Source organism: Rutidosis leptorrhynchoides, chromosome 4 (genome assembly GCF_046630445.1).
Source record: "Rutidosis leptorrhynchoides isolate AG116_Rl617_1_P2 chromosome 4, CSIRO_AGI_Rlap_v1, whole genome shotgun sequence".
Classification (NCBI taxonomy): Eukaryota; Viridiplantae; Streptophyta; class Magnoliopsida; order Asterales; family Asteraceae; genus Rutidosis; species Rutidosis leptorrhynchoides.
In genome coordinates, this window is record NC_092336.1 from 27,195,082 (window position 1) to 27,215,048 (window position 19,967).

Here is a 19,967-nt window from a genome sequence, read left to right on the forward strand (position 1 = left end):
AGAGAGTACAACACTAATGCCGTAAACAGTCGTGTTACCAACCTTTATGACAACTTCGAGTATCTCTATGAGAAACAAAAGTCGAAAAATGAGAAAGTTGAGGAGTTTATGAAGAAGGTTGGAGACGAAATATGAAGACTACTTCAATCTTAATATTTCCTAGTTATTTTTCCTATTTTCCATCTATGTAAAGGCTGTGCCTTAAACAATTTCTATTTCCGAATCGTGTAATAAAGGCTTATTTAATGCCTCGTTCTAATAATATAAAGTGTTTTATTAATATCATGCGATATCAATACTTTAGTTTATTCATACTTGTGATTACTCAAACTTATAACTTGTTAAACTTATCAAATATATGTTCACTTTTATGTAGTGACATCATGGTTCGTCCAGCTGCACCTACCGTTAACAACGTTGTGTTAACTACTGAGCAATTCCAACAGTTACTCGCTGCTGCCCAAGGCAACGCCCAAGCTAATCATGCTAATACTCAACCAAAACCTTGTTCCTACAAGGACTTTACAAACTGTCACCCTCCCGCTTTTAAGGGAAACGAAGAAGCTGTCGAACTAGTTCGTTGGTTCGAAAAGATGGAATCTATTTTCCGTATTTGCAACTGTGGTGATGATGATCGAGTAAAGTATGCCACTAGCTCGATGGGTGGTAATGCTTTAACTTGGTGGACTGCTTATGCCAAGTCCGTAGGAATTGATAATGCTAATGCAATTCCATGGGACGAACTCAAAAGTATGATGGTCAACAAATTCTGCCCAAGGAGTCAAGTTCAGAAGCTTGAAGCTGAGTTCTGGGAACTCAGGGTCAAGGGTACTGACATTGAGAATTATACCAATCGTTATCTGGAGCTTTCTACTCTATGTCCTGAAATGTTTCCTACTGAAGCTAGAAGAATTGAGCGGTATATTGAAGGTCTTCCCGAGGATGTTCAAGGGAATGTTATTGCTGCTGAGAAGGTTACTTTGGATGCTGTGATTCTCATGGCACAAAATCTCATGTTGGCCAAGAGAAGAAGGGCGTCGGCCAATAAGCAAGTTGAAACCAAGGGTAATGATGGTAAGAGGAAGTTTGAGCCGTCTCAAGGTTCAACTCAGAATGTTAGTAAAAAGCTTATGGATAGTACAAGGACGAATTATAAGGGCACTTATCCTTTTTGTGTTCGTTGTGAAAGGCATCACCCGGGGCAGTGCACTGCCACTTGTTCGTTGTGTAAGAAAGTGGGACACGTAGCTAAGACGTGTAGGACTCCTCCAAAGAATAAATCTATTGTTCCTGCCAAAGCTCCTCCTACTTGTTATACTTGTGGGGAAAAGGGACACATTAGTCCAAATTGCCCTAAGAAGAGAGATAATCCTGCTACTGGAGCCAATACTACTGCTGCAAAGGGTCGTGCATTTGTTATTACTGCTGCTGAAGCCCGAGATGAAGATGAGGTCATCACGGGTACGTATCTCGTCAATAATTGCTACGCAACTATTTTATTCGATACTGGTGCCGACCGAAGTTACGTATCTAATGAATTTTGTACCCTATTTACTGAAAAGCCTCAACCCTTAGAAACTAAACGATTAGTAGAAGTAGCCAATGGAAAGATCATGAAAGTTGATAAAATTTATAAAAACTGCAACCTAATCTTAGCCAGCAAAGAATTTAAGATAGACCTTTTGCCGGTCGAGCTAGGAAGTTTCGATGTCGTAGTTGGAATGGATTGGTTACGTCCATTAAGAGCTGCGATCATGTGTTACGATAAAACCGTTCATGTTCCATTAGGAAATGGAGAGACTCTTATTATCCAAGGTGAAAAGAGTGGTTCCAATCTCAATATTATCTCCTGTATTAAAACCCGCAAATACCTTATGAAAGGTTATCCAGCTATTCTAGCCCACGTTAATCTGATTGAATCGAAAGAGAAGCGAATTGAAGATGTACCAGTAGTTAAAGACTTTCCCGATGTGTTTCCCGAAGATCTTCCGGGTATTCCACCTCCTCGACAAGTTGAATTCCAAATTGATTTAACTCCTGGTGCTGCTCCTGTTGCTAAAGCACCATACCGTTTAGCACCTTCCGAAATGAAGGAATTATCCAACCAACTCCAAGAACTATTGGATAAAGGTTTCATTCGTCCAAGCTCGTCCCCTTGGGGAGCTCCTATTCTGTTTGTTAAAAAGAAGGATGGTACATTAAGGATGTGCATTGATTACCGCGAACTTAACAAGCTTACTATCAAGAACCGTTATCCGTTGCCACGTATTGATGATCTATTTGACCAACTTCAAGGGTCAAGTGTTTATTCAAAGATTGATTTAAGATCCGGTTATCACCAACTCAAGGTCAAGGAATCCGATATTCCTAAGACTGCTTTTCGCACTCGTTATGGGCACTATGAATTCTGTGTCATGCCTTTTGGTTTAACTAATGCTCCTGCCGTGTTCATGGACCTCATGAATCGTGTTTGTAAACCGTATCTTGACAAATTTGTCATCGTATTCATTGACGACATCTTGATCTATTCGAAGAATGAGAAAGAGCATGAGCAACATTTGCGCATGATTCTTGAACTCTTACGAAAGGAACAACTTTATGCTAAATTTTCTAAGTGCGAGTTTTGGCTCAAAACCGTACAATTTCTCGGACATGTTGTTGATAGAAACGGAATACATGTCGATCCAGCTAAGATTACTGCTATTCAGAACTGGGAGATACCAAAGACTGCAAAGCATATTCGTCAATTTTTGGGACTTGCCGGTTACTATCGAAGGTTTATAAAAGATTTTTCTCTCATTGCCAAACCTCTTACAAAGCTGACTCAAAAAGGGAAGAAATTTGAGTGGTCCGAAGAACAGGAATCTGCTTTCAAGATTCTGAAGGAGAAGTTGACCACAGCCCCGATTCTTTCTTTACCTGAAGGTACCGACGACTTTGTTGTTTACTGCGATGCCTCAAAGCATGGCTTTGGTTGTGTTTTAATGCAACGAGAGAAGGTTATCGCCTATGCATCTAGACAGTTGAAGAAACATGAAGTAAACTATACCACACATGACCTAGAGTTAGGTGCCGTGGTATTTGCATTAAAGATATGGAGACATTATCTCTATGGTAATCACTTTACGGTGTACACTGACCATAAAAGTCTTCGACACATCTTTGATCAAAAACAGCTGAATATGAGGCAAAGTCGATGGCTCGAGACATTGAACGATTATTATTGTGAGCTGAAATATCATCCTGGCAAGGCGAATGTAGTTGCCGATGCCCTTAGTCGAAAAGACGATATTAAACGTGTTCGTGCTTTAAACCTAAAAATCAAATCGAATCTTATTTCACGAATCTGTGAAGCTCAATTGGAAGCTATTAGACCGACACTTATCGAAGGTGAAGGACCTATTGGTTTTGAGAACCAACTTCAAGTGAAAGCTAATGGTACACGGTACTTTGGCAATAGAATCTGGGTTCCTCGTTTTGGTAATCTTCGCGAACTAGTCTTGGATGAAGCACATAAGACTAGATATTCTATCCATCCCGGTTCCAGTAAGATGTATCACGATGTGAAGGAATTCTACTGGTGGCCTAACATGAAAGCCGATATTGCTACTTATGTTAGTAAGTGTCTCACTTGTTTGAAAGTCAAGGCCGAACATCAAAAGCCTTCTGGTCTATTGACACAACCCGACATTCCGCAGTGGAAGTGGGAAGGTATCACTATGGACTTCGTTACTAAGTTACCTAAGACTTCGAACGGTAACGATACTATTTGGGTCGTAGTTGATCGTCTTACTAAATCTGCACATTTCATACCAATCAAGGAAACCGACAAGATGGAGAGATTAGCACAGCTTTATATTAAAGAAATCGTCTCACGTCATGGTGTTCCTATCTCGATCATTTCTGATCGCGATAGTCGATTTGTTTCTAGATTTTGGAAAACTTTACAATCTGCTCTTGGAACTCAACTCGACATGAGTACAGCTTATCATCCGCAAACCGATGGTCAAAGTGAACGAACCATTCAAACTATGGAGGATATGCTACGTGCTTGTGCAATCGATTTCGGCAAAGGATGGGATAGACATCTACCTTTGGTTGAATTTTCTTATAATAACAGTTATCACTCCAGCATTAAGGCTGCACCTTTTGAAGCTTTATATGGACGGAAGTGTAGATCCCCTTTGTGTTGGGATGAACTTGAGGACAGACATTTAACTGGTCCTGAAATTATTCACGAAACTACCGAAAAGATCGTTCAAATCAAGCAACGTTTAGAAACTGCCCGTAGCCGACAGAAAAGCTATGCCAATAAGAAACGAAAAGACATCGAATACCAAGTTGGAGATAAAGTCATGTTGAAAGTATCCCCTTGGAAAGGTGTTGTCCGCTTCGGTAAGCGAAGTAAACTCAGTCCACGATATGTTGGACCATTCACAATCACTAAAAGAGTCGGTCCCGTGGCATACCGATTAGAACTGCCAACCGAACTTAGTCAAGTACATGATGTGTTTCATGTCTCAAATCTTAAACGGTGTCTTGCCGATGACACACTCGTTATTCCTCTGGATGATGTCCGCATTGATGAGCAAATGCACTTCGTTGAAGAACCTATAGAAATCATGGAAGGAGAGGTCAAACAAACGCGTAAAAGCAATATACCTATCGTTAAAGTCCGGTGGAATTCGCGTAGAGGCCCCGAATATACCTGGGAACGCAAAGACCATATGAAACGGAAATATCCCCATCTCTTCTCAACTGCTGATGCAAACGAGAAAACTACCTAAAAACTTCGGGACGAAGTTTTCAATAACGGGGAGGTACCATAACGACCCTCATTTTTCCATTATATATTTTTCCAATATTAAATGCCCAAACAATATAATCAAAACTTAATGATTAAACTTTAATCAACAATTGTTAAGTATTAAGAGTTAGAAAACATATTAATTAACTTTGTGCAATAATTGACAAGTTAATAAAAGATGAAAATAATAAACTGTTAGTCGACACTCACTGCTAATTAAAATTTATGCATTTATGTAATATTATAACTGATAACCTATAAGTAATAAATAAAAATTGACATTTATATAAATAATAAAACAATTGAGAACTAAATATATACAAGTCATGAATTAGTAAAAAGAAAATAATACTTATCATGTAGTAAATGTAAAAAATAATAATAGTAATAATAGTAATAATAATGAGACTAAAGAATCTTAAACAATTACATCCTTATGTTGACTAAAAATTAAAATAATATATATATAAACTAGTACCACCTATTGTTGACTAAAAATTATAAAATAAAATAAAATCATTAATTAGAACATCCTTATGTTGACTAACACTCTAATACTTGCACTATATAAACTCCTAGTTTCTCATTCACAAATCACACCAAAATTCTCTCTCAAAAACAATCTCTCCCTCTCCCTCTCTTGTGGTATTCGGATCTTCAAGCTTGTTCTTCGTGTTCTTCAAGAATCTTCAAGGAGTTCTTCAAGATTTTTAAGGCTTTGATCTTCCATCTTCATCGTGTTCATCTTTTCTTTGTTAATTATCTTGAATCTTCAAAGGTATAACATAAACCCTAAACTATTTACATAAACTTTAATCTTTGTTAATTCATATTCATATTATAAACTTGTTATTCATAAGTATATACATAAACACTCCTAGATTTATATATACATATATACATGTAAAAAAAAAATATTTTTATGTATATATACGAATTATATATACATATACATATTAAAACCTTAAACCCTAATACTACTTATACTAGTACTTAACATGTATACACTATTACTATTACTAGCACCTATAACCTACTACTTATATTGTAGCACAAAAATATTTTGGGATATGTATTAGAGATGTATAGATCTTCGAACTTTCTTGACGAATGGTTTCTACGAGATTCTAGGCAGAGGGTTTGGACTTCCGATTTAAAGGGTCCTATGGCTCAAGCCCCTAGATCTAAATTAGCCATTCGAAGGGAAAGGGGTGATTGGAAGCTTATCTAATACGGCAAGTATCCTAAAATGAAAAACACTCATAAAAGTAGAAACTCTATAGTCATAGAAACTTAGTAAAATAAGAAACTTTCTAAAAATGGAAACATTATAAAAATAGTAACTTACTAGGAATAGAAACTTAGTAAAACAAACTATACTTAAACACATACTTAAACTTAAACATGGGCAAAACACTTAACTACTCTTAAATGTCAATAGGTTGATTTTCCTGCTCACTCGTTCAACTCTTTATTCCGAGGAATAACTCTCTCTCTACTTACTAAGGTGAATTCATAGCCCCACTCTTTATTGCTAGCAAACTTATTTAATTTATTTGGGGTGAGACACATGCTGCTTTTACTATTTACAATTTAGACACAAGTACCAACTGCTAAAACTATGCTATACCCGGCTATGTCCGACTAAGTCCCTACAGTGATATTTTTAAGTGCTGCGGCATGCTTATTTATTGGGGGTAGGCCTATCGGGAGTAACGTCCCCGATACATTTGACTCAGTCTTTGTATTACTTGATAATGAAATTTAAACCGACAAGGACAGACACAACTTGTCATGGGGCAAACTTGAACGTTTAGTCTAAATATCACGCACTGGCATAACTTTTTGATCCTGCGGGAGATCAACCTTACAAATTAAATCTTGTGGTCTAAAACAAACGGTCAAACTTATTTGTTAAACCTATGAACTTCACTCAACCTTTTGGTTGACACTTTAGCATGTTTTGTCTCAGGTGCTGTTTGATTCAAGCTCTTATACTTACTGCTTATGTGATGCTACTTGGACATAGGATCAAGAGATATCGCATTTATTACTTCTGCATGTGAACATTTCCATTATTGTTATTCCTAACATTGTAACTACGTTTCATTTTCCGCTGCGTGCTCAATAAAGTTTGTTTTATCATTTAGTATTGTTCTCGTATATTATAATATGTTGGTTGATTTGATATTAAGTCACATTTCACCCAGGCCCTAACTGGGGGTGTGACAATAATCTTGTTCGATTCATAATTATATAGCTATCTTTTTTTATGTTGTAAAATTTTAACAACAAGAACATAGTTTGAATGATTTCAAACTTGTTTGCAAACTAAATAGATCCTTCTAACTTAACTTTTAAAACACTTCAAGATCTGTAATATATCATAATGATATGCTAACTTAACAAGATATAACTTGGTTTTACAAAGAACACCTTAAAAACTGAATCTACGTCATCGGAGTGCAACAGGGGGCTGTTTTGGGTTGGATAATTAAAAACCATCTTGAACTTTGAATTGGAAGTTCATGTTCTGGAAAAATGATAATTCTTATGAATATGTTAACACATAAAAATTTCATGGTTTAACTCAAAGTGTAAGTATTTTTAGAAAAATGATCATTAAATGTTGTTTTTATGGTGGAAAATGATCACTTTCATAAGTTTCACCAAAGTTTGACCTATAACCTGTGATTTCGAACACAAACTAAGGTATTTTCAGTTCATATTCTTAAAATTTGACTCGATCCAAGGAGGTGGCAAGTTGAACCAACAAAAACGGAGTTGTAATGAAGAAACTACGACTAAAACAAGATTGGGTATCCGAAGCTAGTTTAGCTACGAAAATATTTGGAGAAAAAGTAAATTAATCATATCTTTTCTAATTAATATGATATTTTATATATAAATACTTATGATTTGATTTTATATATTTCAGGACCACCCGTAAACAACACGAGAAGATTAATCATAAGACCTCATGATTGTACGCAACACGTCATTTGACAACACGGTACTTTATGTACGCAACACATTATTTGACAACATGGTACCATGGGTCGAGATTAATTCTGATCAATACGAATACGATGGGGTCTTTATTTATTTTATTGAGCAACTAATTGTGGACCACTAACATCGGACTGCTAACTACGGACTAAGAAAATATTAAAAGTATTATAAGTATATATATATATATATATATATATATATATATATATATATATATATATATATATATATATATGTAACGATTACTTGAAAATAAAATATGTTGATATATTATATATATGGTTAGGTTCGTGATATCTATCAGAGACCAAGTCGTGTTATATATCTTCAAGGCAAAAGTGAGTATATAGTCCCACTTTTAAACTCTAAATATTTCGGGATGAGAATACATGCATTTTATGATTTACGTTATGGACACAAGTGATTAAAAATATATATTCTACTTTGAGTTGTACCACTGGCATACCTCCCTGTAACTTGGTAACTACTATTTACATGCGGTATTGTAAACGCGAATCCTGTTGATAGATCTATCGGGCCTGACAACCCCAATCGGACTGGACGACCAGTATTCAACGGTTGCACAGTACTTCGTTTCGGTGACTATACTTGGTACGGTGTAGTAAGATTTCATAATAAAGGGAATATACGACGTTGATTAAATGTTAAGTATGGTTATCAAGTGCTCAACAACTTAGAATATTTTTTATTAAAACGTTTATATATGAAATCTTGTGGTCTATATTTATAACACTGCCGGCATTAAACCTATATCTCACCAACTTTATGTTGACGTTTTAAGCATGTTTATTCTCAGGTGATAACTAAAAGCTTCCGCTGCAACATGTTGAATTTAAGCAAGATCTTGAGTATGCATATTTGTGTCAAAAATAAAACTGCTTATCGAAGAATTTGTAATGTAAAATACGTTGGAAATCGTGTTGTTATCATCACATGTAAAGTTTGTAAGGCTAAGATTATCGCTAAACGATAATCATTATTATGTTGTTTAAACCTTGTGTTTGTAATAAAAGCTATGGTTTGTATTGTAAAAACGAATGCAGTTTTTGAAAAACGTCGCATATAGAGGTCAATACCTCACGATGAAATCATATGTTATTGTATTCGTCCTTATGGCTAAGGTCGGGTTATGACATCATGGGAAACGATCTCGATGGGTACAATCGTAGATATTTGGAACTAGCCCTGATGTGTCCTACCATGGTCACCCCGGAATTCAAGCGTATGGAAAGGTACTTCTGAGGACTTCCTAAGAGCATTAAGGGAAACATCACCTAGTCCAAGCCACCCAATGTCCCAGAAGCGATGTGCATGGCGCATACTTTAATGAACCAAATTATCATCGATGAACCAGAGAAGGCTAGGTCTGAAGCGGGTGGTAGTGAGAAGCGCAAATGGGATAACAATAGGGGAAGGAACTATGATTAAAACCCAGCGAAACGACATGAGGGTTTCAGAGGAAACAACAACGGTGGAAACCCCAATCCAAACACCAACTCAAACCCTAACTACAAGGGAACCTTACCATAATGCAAGCGGTGCTACAAGCACCATACTGGGTATTGTAACGTTGTTTGTAAAAAGTGCCAACGGACTGGGCATATCGGGAAGGACTGCAAGGTCACCACTTTGAATGGGAAGCCAAACCCCACAAGGCCGAGGAAGTGCTACGAATGTAGACAAACGGGCCATTTCATAAATACGTGCCCCAATAAAAGAAAAGACGGCGGACCACCCCGTGGTAGAGCTTTCAACGTTAATGCAAGGGACGCCCGAGAGAACCCCAACTTGGTGACAGGTATATTCACTATCAATAATTTATTAGCTTCTGTCCTATTTGATACTGGTGCTGATAGAAGTTATGTATGTAGACACTTTTGTGATAAGATTAATTGGTCGTTAGTCCCGTTAAAAGAGAGTATGCTTGTCGAGGTCGCCAATGGAAAACTTGAGAAAGTTGACCATATTAGTCGAGGAGCTATTATCAACATAGCTGGTGCAGATTTCGAAATTGACTTGATACCTATCAAATTGGGAAGTTTTGACGTGATCGTCGGTATGGATTGGTTGACCAAGATAAGGGCCGACATTATCTGTGGAGATAAAGCTCTTCGTATACCACGAGGAGATGGTGAGCCACTGATCATTTACGGAGAGAGATGTACCTCGAAGCTGAACCTCATTGGTTGCGTGAAAGCACAAAAGATCATGAAGAAGGGACGTCTTGCTGTCCTAGCACATGTGAAAACGGTAGAAACCGAGGTGAAGAGTGTGAACGACGTTCGAATTGTGAACGAATTCTCCGATGTCTTTCCTAAAGAATTGGCTGGATTACCACCGCCGAGAGCAGTAGAGTTTAAGATTGATTTAGTACCAGGAGCAGCACCTGTAACTCGTGCACCTTATAGACTCGCACCTTCTGAGATGCAAGAATTACAGAGTCAACTACAAGAGCTGTTAGACAGTGGATTTATCCAACCAAGTTTCTCGCCTTGGGGCGCACCTGTGTTGTTTGTGAAGAAAAAGGATGGATCTTTCCGTATGTGTATCGACTACCGTGAACTCAACAAATTGACGATCAAGAATCGGTATCCTCTTCCCCGAATTGACGATCTTTTTGATCAACTACAAGGATCGAGCGTTTACTCCAAGATCGATTTGCGATCCGGTTATCACCAGTTGAGGGTGAAGGAAAACGATGTGATGAAGACTGCATTCAGAACTCGTTATGGTCATTATGAGTTTCTCGTGATGCCATTCGGTTTAACCAACGCACCTGCCGTGTTCATGGATCTCATGAATCGTGTCTGCAAACCATACCTGGATAAGTTTGTTATCGTCTTCGTAGATGATATCCTCATCTACTCCAAGAGCGAAGAAGAGCATGAGCAACATCTTCGATTAGTGCTCGAACTCTTGAGACAAGAGCAAATTTATGCGAAATTCTCCAAGTGTGAATTTTGGCTGAAGGAAGTCCAATTTCTGGGACATGTTGTGAGCGACCAGGGTATCAAAGATGATCCCGCCAAGATTGAAGCTATCAGCAAGTGGGAGACTCCCACTACTCCGACTCACATTCGCCAATTTTTAGGTCTCGCCGGTTACTACCGCGCTGACTCACAAAGGGAAGAAGTTCATTTGGGAACCCGCACACGAATCAGCATTTCAAACTTTGAAGAAGAAGTTAACCACCACACCTATCCTATCTCTTCCTGAAGGCAGTGACGATTTCGTCGTTTATTGCGATGCTTCGAAAAGTGGTTTTGGTTGTGTACTGATGCAAAGATCAAATGTTATTGCCTACGCTTATCATCAACTGAAGATTCACGAGCGGAACTACACTACACATGATCTTGAACTTGGAGCCATTTTCTTTGCGCTCAAATTATGGAGACACTATTTGTATGGAACTAAGAGTACTATCTTCACCGACCACAAGAGTCTCCAGCACATCTTCGATCAGAAGCAACTGAACATACGACAGGGTTGATGGATCAAGACGCTAAACGACTATGATTGTGAACTTCGCTATCATCCTGGCAAGGCCATTGTTGTAGCTGACGCTTTAAGCCAAAAGGAGAGACGACACCTCTTCGTGTTAGGGCTCTGAACATCACCATCCATTCGAATCTCAACAGCCAGATCCGAGTAGCCCAAGATGAGGCTCTCAAGGAGGAGAATATACCTCATGAACATTTAAACATTCTTGTCTCTCGATTCGAGGTTAGGGAGTCTGGACTCCGATGTTATGCCGGAAGAATTTGGGTACCTCTTTATGGAGATCTACGAAACCTTATACTAGATGAAGCCCGAAAATCGAGATATTCGATTCATCCTGGAGCGGGTAAAATGTACCACAATCTTAAAGAACAGTATTGGTGGCCGAATCTTAAGAAGGACGTTGCGACTTATGTTGGTAAGTGTTTGACTTGTTCGAAAGTTAAAGCCGAGCATCAGAGACCCTCTGGGTTACTTCAGCAACCGAAAATCCCGCAATGGAAGTGGGAAAGGATAACAATGGATTTCATCACCAAGCTACCAAAGACGGTGGGCAGATACGATACCATCTGGGTTATTGTTGACCGCCTTACCAAATTTGCACACGTCTTAGCTATGAAGGAAACGGATATGATGGAGAGACTTCCTCAATTATACATCAAAGAGGTTGTATCTCGTAATGGTGTACCTTTATCGATCATCTCAGATCGCGATCCCCGTTTTGCTTCCAGATTTTGGCGTTCTTTACAAGAAGCCATGGGAACCCATCTCGACATGAGTACCGCTTATCACCCATAGACCGGCGGGCAAAGTGAACGAACGATTCAGACCTTGGAAGAAATGTTGCGTGCATGTGTCATTGATTTCGGAAAGGGCTGGGAAAGGCATTTGCCACTCGCCGAATTTTCTTACAATAACAGTTATCACTCGAGTATTAATGTCGCACCCTTTGAAGCGTTGTATGGCCGCAAGTGCCGATCTCCTATTTGTTGGGCCGAAGTAGGCGAAAAGAAAATTACCGGACCCGAGGTAGTACATGAAACAACGGAGAAGATTGCTCAGATTCAAGATAGACTTAAGACCGCCCGTGATCGTCAAAAGAGTTATGCAGACCGTAAACATAAGGACTTTGAATTCAACGTTGGTGACCGTGTAATGTTGAAGGTTTCACCTTGGAAAGGTGTGATCCGTTTTGGAAAACGTGGAAAGTTGAACCCATGATACATTGGTCCTTTTGAAATCTTGGAACGTGTTGGACCCGTTGCTTAACGTTTAGAGCTACCAGCACAATTAAGCTCAGTTCATCCTACCTTCCACGTGTCAAACTTGAAGAAGTGTCTTGCTGCACCCAAACTTATTATACCACTTGAAGAACTTACTATTGATGACAAACTCCACTTCGTGGAAGAACCTGTCGAGATTATGGACCGTGAGGTCTAAAATTTGAAACGCAATAAGATTCCGATCGTCCGAGTACGATGGAATGCCAAACGAGGACCTGAGTTTACCTTGGAGCGAGAGGATCAAATGATGCAGAAGTATCCTCACCTTTTCCCGACTCCTCCATCTACCTCAGCTTAAAATTTCGGGACGAAATTTTCTTTAACATGTGGGTAATGTAACGACCCTGGATTTTCCAACGTTTAATTAATAATTATTATTATTATTAATACTTGTGTTTTATGAATGTATTTGTGTACATTTACTTGCTACCGTACTTGACTATACATGGCCCGACTCGTCTTTGAGACACGCGAACCTTTCACGAATAATATTTTAAATATTATTTGCATTCATGATTAATTATTATTAATCATTTTAATTAACTAAGGTTAGTAGTTAATTAATTGGGCTTTATTTGATTAATTGTTAATTACTTGCTTAAGACTTGGGCTTTTGTAATTGGATACATGTTAATGGACTTGGAAGCCCACCATACTTCTCTTGATGGACCACTAGGAGCCCATATTATGCTAATTACTAGTTAATAATAATACTTGGAATAATTAGCTTAAGTGGAAGACAAATACTTACAAGCATGCTAGTAACCCTTTCCCCCATGCATTTACTTTTACCATTCAACACTTACACCATGCTCCAACACAAGAATATAGCATGTTGACCACCCCATTGGATGGCCATATGTCCGTCGGCCTTGGTGAGTGTGGGGGGAGGATTCAAAGTTTTTTTTTACTACATATTGCTAGTATCTCATTCCATTTCACACACTTCACTCTACTACCTTACTTTCTCTCATTTTCTCTCAACTTGTAAGCAACATGTTCTAGTTTTTCTCTTCTTTTTCTCTCTTAAAAATCGCCACCATCATCATTATTTTACTTGTTCTTGTTGTTGTTTAATTACTTGTTCTTGTTGATTGATTACTTTCTTGTAGTTGTTTATTGTTTTTAAGAATCAAACTTCCTAGTTTGTTCTTCATATTATCTTGTTATTTCAAGAACAAGCAAGAACCTAAACTTTCTAGTTTATGGTTCTACAATTAATGTTTTAAAAATTTAAAGTTCATGAGTTCTAAAAATCATACATGCATTCATGTTGGTAAACTTAAGATTTACTTTCTTAAGGATCAAAGCCTTGGCTTGAATCTTTAAAGTATGAATGACCATGAACTTATTACTTATAAATTTAGTTTATTTCTTCATTTCATACACTTTTAATTTCGTGATTCTTGTTATAATGGTCAAAGTGTTACTAGTTAACCTTGATCTCATTTATCTTGAACTAAAGTTAAAAGTTCAAGAACATGCAAATGAAACTTTTTAATTATAACTTTGTACACTCATGTTTGATCTAGACTTTTGGGTCTAGGATCTTCAAGATCTAACTAAAAACTATGCTCTACAACTTAAGATCTTGATTTTATAAGTTTACTCTCGAGTTGTAGCTTAATATTACTTTTATAATTCATGCATGTGTTGAATCTATGATCTTGATGCAACTTTGGTTCATCAAACTTCATACAACTCTTAAGTGAGTTGTGCTTCATATCATAGACCGACACTAGTGTTATGATGGTCAAACCTTGGTTAAGATGATGTAAACACATCAACGAGTTGTACACTTGAAGTTATATGCATCAAGGATGAGAACCGTGATAAGCATCGAACACCAAGAACCCACCAGAAACCTACTGTTTTACTGTTTCTGGGCCTGATCAGTACGACCTGTGTAACATCCCGCACGTTTTCCGTTAAATTTATTTTTCACTGTCTTTTTTTTTAATAAATATCTTTCGTTATTTAAATTCGTAGTTTCCGTTGACTAACGTTCATAATAATTCCGTCATTTAATTATAACATCACTCGTTTACTCGAGCGTTTTTAAAATATTCATTTGGTTAATTCCCGCACCCGCTTTGAAACTTGAGGGACTAATCTTGGCACTTGGCCAAATTTTGGTAACTAGTCACCACCACCTCCCACCATCTCATCCATTCATTTCTCACTTCATCTTCTCCCTCTTTTTCTCTCTTCCATTTTAGAACTCAAACACCCATCTTTATAAAATCATCATCTAAATCCGGATCAAGAAGGAAACATCAAAACAAATTACATTTTCGTGATCCTCTCTTCATCCTCTACATTTTGGTACCAATTTCATCAAGTTTGGGTAACATTTCTAAAACTCTAGATTTTCTCTAAATTCGTGTTTTTATACTTGAAATGGTGTTAGTTAGTGTCTATGGCTCGTGTGTAACATGAATATATATTTTGTTTGCTCGATTTGTTGTTTTGAGTAACTAGTTTGAACATTTGAAATGGGTTTGCTTAATCTTGCATTTTGGAAGATTAAATGTTGTTTGATTGTTAAAGTTCATGTTTTAATTGTGTTACTAGTATCACTAGCTTCGTTTTGATGCGTAGGTTGATTAAGAAAACTTCAAACACATGATTATTGATTTTTGTGAATTTTGGTTAGGGTTTGATAGACTTTGAAATGAACTTTTGATGCGTTGAATGCTTGTTAATGTTGTTAGTAAGTGTTTAGATGCAATGTATGCTTAATTACCTTCGAAACGGCATATCGTATGTGTAAATTGGATTCCCGAATCATAAAATACGTTTTACGAACTTGAAACTTTGAAAATAAACCTTTCTTGATCAATTAACGAGTTTTCGGTTATTGTAATTGATGTTTTTGCTTGTGAAAGGTAGTTAATTGTATTCCTTGTCAAAAGAGCTTTCCAATGATATAAGATGCGTATTCTAAGTGTTTACGGTTTGCGTTTTGTGCTAAATTGAATTTTGGATCAAGACTTGAACTTTTGAAACTGACCAGGTACCAGGCCACGCCTAATGTCGCGGCGTGACACCTCTGGCCGCGGCGCGGCAATAGCCGTGTTTGGGTTCTGAACTACTTTGTCAAATTTTGAAAAATGTTTGCTATGCTACGCACCTCTGATTCACATGTAACTTGTTCTAACATGCTTATATATGAATAAAAACCTCAGAAAAATAGTTCGGGACCCGACCCGATCCCGTTGACTTTTTCGTTGACTTTGACCAAGTTTGACTTTTAGTCAAACTTAAAAAAACACTTATACAATTGTTCTAATCTTATTTTATACTTGATTCTTGCATGAAACTTGACAACGTGATTCACATGCTATATAATCGAGTCGTAATGAGCCATAGGACTAATTGAACACATTTCGCCCGACCTTGTGTCGTAACCGGTTAATTGATACAACTTACTTGTTTAGGTCAAGGCTAAGCAACATTCATGCACACATTTACTTTATGAAGTACATTTATACTCGTGCACTCGAGGTGAGATCATAGTCCCATCTTTCAACAACTTTTATACTTTTAAATCATGGGATGAGAAACATATACGGTTTTATACTACATACTTTTACACTTTGAACACAAGTACAGAAATGAACATTTCACGTGCGGGTTTGAACAAAAAGCCTCAATTCAATTATCATTAGTTACACTTGCAGGGTGTAAACGAGAACTTATATTATGTGATCACATGGGCTTGACGAGCCTCATTCGGATGGTTCGCTACCGTTAGCGGATGAAATATATTTTCGGGTCTAGTGTATGTTCTAACACTACGCAAAGGGTGCAAAACAGTTAAGTTTGATAATTGGGTGCCCGGGATACAAACAACAACTTTGGAATGCAAATGATTTTGATAATCATCTTATACTAAATCTTGTGGTTCAAATACAACGTTTACTAAAACACCTATGATTTCACCAACGTTTTTCGTTGACAGTTTTCTATATGTTTCTCAGGTTCATACTTGGGTATTTGATACATGCTTCCGCGTACACTCATACTTGCTTGGAGTTAAGCATACATGCATACACTCTGATTTCTTGCTTGGGGTCAAGCATACATACATACATACGCTAGTGATAGCACCTTCGGATTCAAACATATCGTTTACATACTTACGCTATTTATAGCAACCGTGATTTTAAACTAATTATGTCGCAAGTTATCTCATTTATAATTTATACTTTTGCAAACTTGAAATTGTTGTCGAACGGTTTTGTAAACTAAACTTTGCAAGCATGATACGTTTCAAAAGGACGCGACATAATTTTGGTCAAACGAGTCTCATATAGGGGCTACGACCACGTAACGGGACCTAAGTTAGCGGCGCCGTCAATGACGATTTTTCCGGGTCGCTACAGATGGTATCAGAGCGTTGGTTGTAGGGATCTAGGATGTGCATTAGTGTGTCTGACAGAGTCGTTAGGACGCATTAGTGAATCTAGACTACAACCGGATAGTTAGCCATTGCATTCTGACATACATTTGCTATATATAGCACTTACTTGACTACTTGTGCATTATACTTGAATCATTCTTAGGCAAACTTCTTAATGGTACCAAGTTTTCATCATACGAACTCGTATTCTGCAACTTTCTGGTAACACGCGTAAATTCAGGATTCATACCCGTAAGGATGACGACGACTTCATTAGTCACACTTGTTCGGGAACTCTGTCTCCCAGATTGTTATTCGCCACCGTTTCAAGTTACTATCGGTGTCACACCGGTGTACCTTACTATCTACCACTTCTTGTTACTGTCGTCATCACTACTCTAGGTGAGTATCGTCATCACTACTTATCACTACGATTGCGTACTACTCGTTATCATGATTCGTTGCTCTTTTCGCTCCTAAAGACATTATTGTTTGACTTGAACCGCATTGACGTGAACAATCATTTATACACTTCCCTCGGGGAACGCTTCTTTAGAGTTGCACAAATTCTTTCGATTCAATACTAGTCACGTTAGAGATGCCGTTGCACTTTGTTCATTTTAGATCTTCACGGTTACACGAACTCGAATCTATGGAGTGATGTGGGAATGGAGGTATGAGTTAGCGTAATATAACGACACTCGATCAACGTGGTTATATTACGGTAATTCACACCAAAGTTCTAGTGACACGTGATGGTGATTGGACTCGATCAGCCTAATCACCACCATGTGCCATGTACATGACTTTATTTTTCTTGTTTGAACATCCGAAAACTCTGAGAATACTGATAACAACCATACCCGGGACACATCTTCGATTATTGTCGAACCATATTGATGCTTCCGAATGAATGACAAATTCTTTCGACTTCAAACATATGTTACACGTGTGTACTATCTCGTTTTCTTATAGTTTTTATAGACGAACTACAAAATGCTTGGTATGCTCACATCGAGGCGAAAACTTCTCTCGCCTTACACTCGTACTTCCGTTTAAGGAAATATTTTATCTAAATTCTCAATGGAGAGAGAGACTCTTCACACTATACTAGTATTCGCCTCGAGGGTGAATAGTCCTATCGAACATTTTCGGAAACCGATAAATCTTTCGCGGCGCGAAATTCTTGAGAAACAAAAACTTGTTCCAACAAACGTTTTCACGTCCTAACAAACTCTTTCAAATATACCTTAAAGAAATGTACCTCGTTTCGGATCGAGATTCTCATTTCACTTCTAGATTTCAGAGTGTCTTACAAAAAGCTTCGGGACCACGTTTAAACATGAGTACCGCGTATCATCCACAAACCGACGGACCAAGCAAACACATGATTCAAACCTTGAAAACCATAATACGAGTTTGCGTTATCAACTTCAAATTTACTTGAGAAAAGTTTTTGCCTTTAACCAAATTCTCTTACAACGATGGTTATCATTCAAGTCTTAACGTCACACTTTCGAGGACCCGTATAGCCGTAATTGTCGTTTTCTTAAATTGTTGAACCGAAGTAGGTGACAAGCGAACCACCGGACCCGAAATCGTTCATGAAACAACCGGAAAATTTTTCAATTCCAAGAAAGGCTCAAGGCGGATCGTAGTCGCCAAAAGAACTATGCCGATGTTAGACGTGAACCTCTCGAATTCCAAGTGGGTAACCGCGTAACGTTAAAGTCGCACCTTGAAAAGGTGTAATCTGTTTCGGGAAACGTAGATAGCTAAATTCGCGATATTTTTAGTCCTTTTAAAATCCTGGGGCGTTTTGGACCCGTTACTAGCCGTTTAGATTTTTCAACTCATTCGAGTCTCCGTTCATCCTAAATTCTACGTATCAAACTTAAAGGCGTGTCTTGCGAAACAAGAACTTGTTATCCTCTTCGATGAACTTACTATCAACGATAAACTCCACCTCATAGGAGGACCGATTGAAACTATAAATCGTGAAACCAAACTTTAAACCAACGTAAAAACCCCGACTGTCAAAGTTCGTTGAAATGCCCAAGGAAGTACCTTCACTTATTCGTAGAATTGGCAACACAAGATCTCGGGGAAGAAACAACAACTACTACTTCCAACTAAATTTCGGGACGAAATTTCTTTTAAGGTGTAGGTAATGTAACATCCCGCACGTTTTCCGTTAAATTTATTTTTAACACTGTCTTTTTTTTTTAATAAATATCTTTCGTTATTTAAATTCGTAGTTTCCGTTGACTAACGTTCATAATAATTCCGTTATTTAATTATAACATCACTCGTTTACTCGAGCGTTTTTAAAATATTCGTTTGGTTAATTCCCGCACCCGCTTTGAAACTTGAGGGACTAATCTTGGCACTTGGCCAAATTTTGGTAACTAGTCACCACCACCTCCCACCATCTCATCCATTCATTTCTCACTTCATCTTCTCCCTCTTTTTCTCTCTTCCATTTTAGAACTCAAACACCCATCTTTATAAAATCATCATCTAAATCCGGATCAAGAAGGAAACATCAAAACAAATTACATTTTCGTGATCCTCTCTTCATCCTCTACATTTTGGTACCAATTTCATCAAGTTTGGGTAACATTTCTAAAACTCTAGATTTTCTCTAAATTCGTGTTTTTATACTTGAAATGGTGTTAGTTAGTGTCTATGGCTCGTGTGTAACATGAATATATATTTTGTTTGCTCGATTTGTTGTTTTGAGTAACTAGTTTGAACATTTGAAATGGGTTTGCTTAATCTTGCATTTTGGAAGATTAAATGTTGTTTGATTGTTAAAGTTCATGTTTTAATTGTGTAACTAGTATCACTAGCTTCGTTTTGATGCGTAGGTTGATTAAGAAAACTTCAAACACATGATTATTGATTTTTGTGAATTTTGGTTAGGGTTTGATAGACTTTG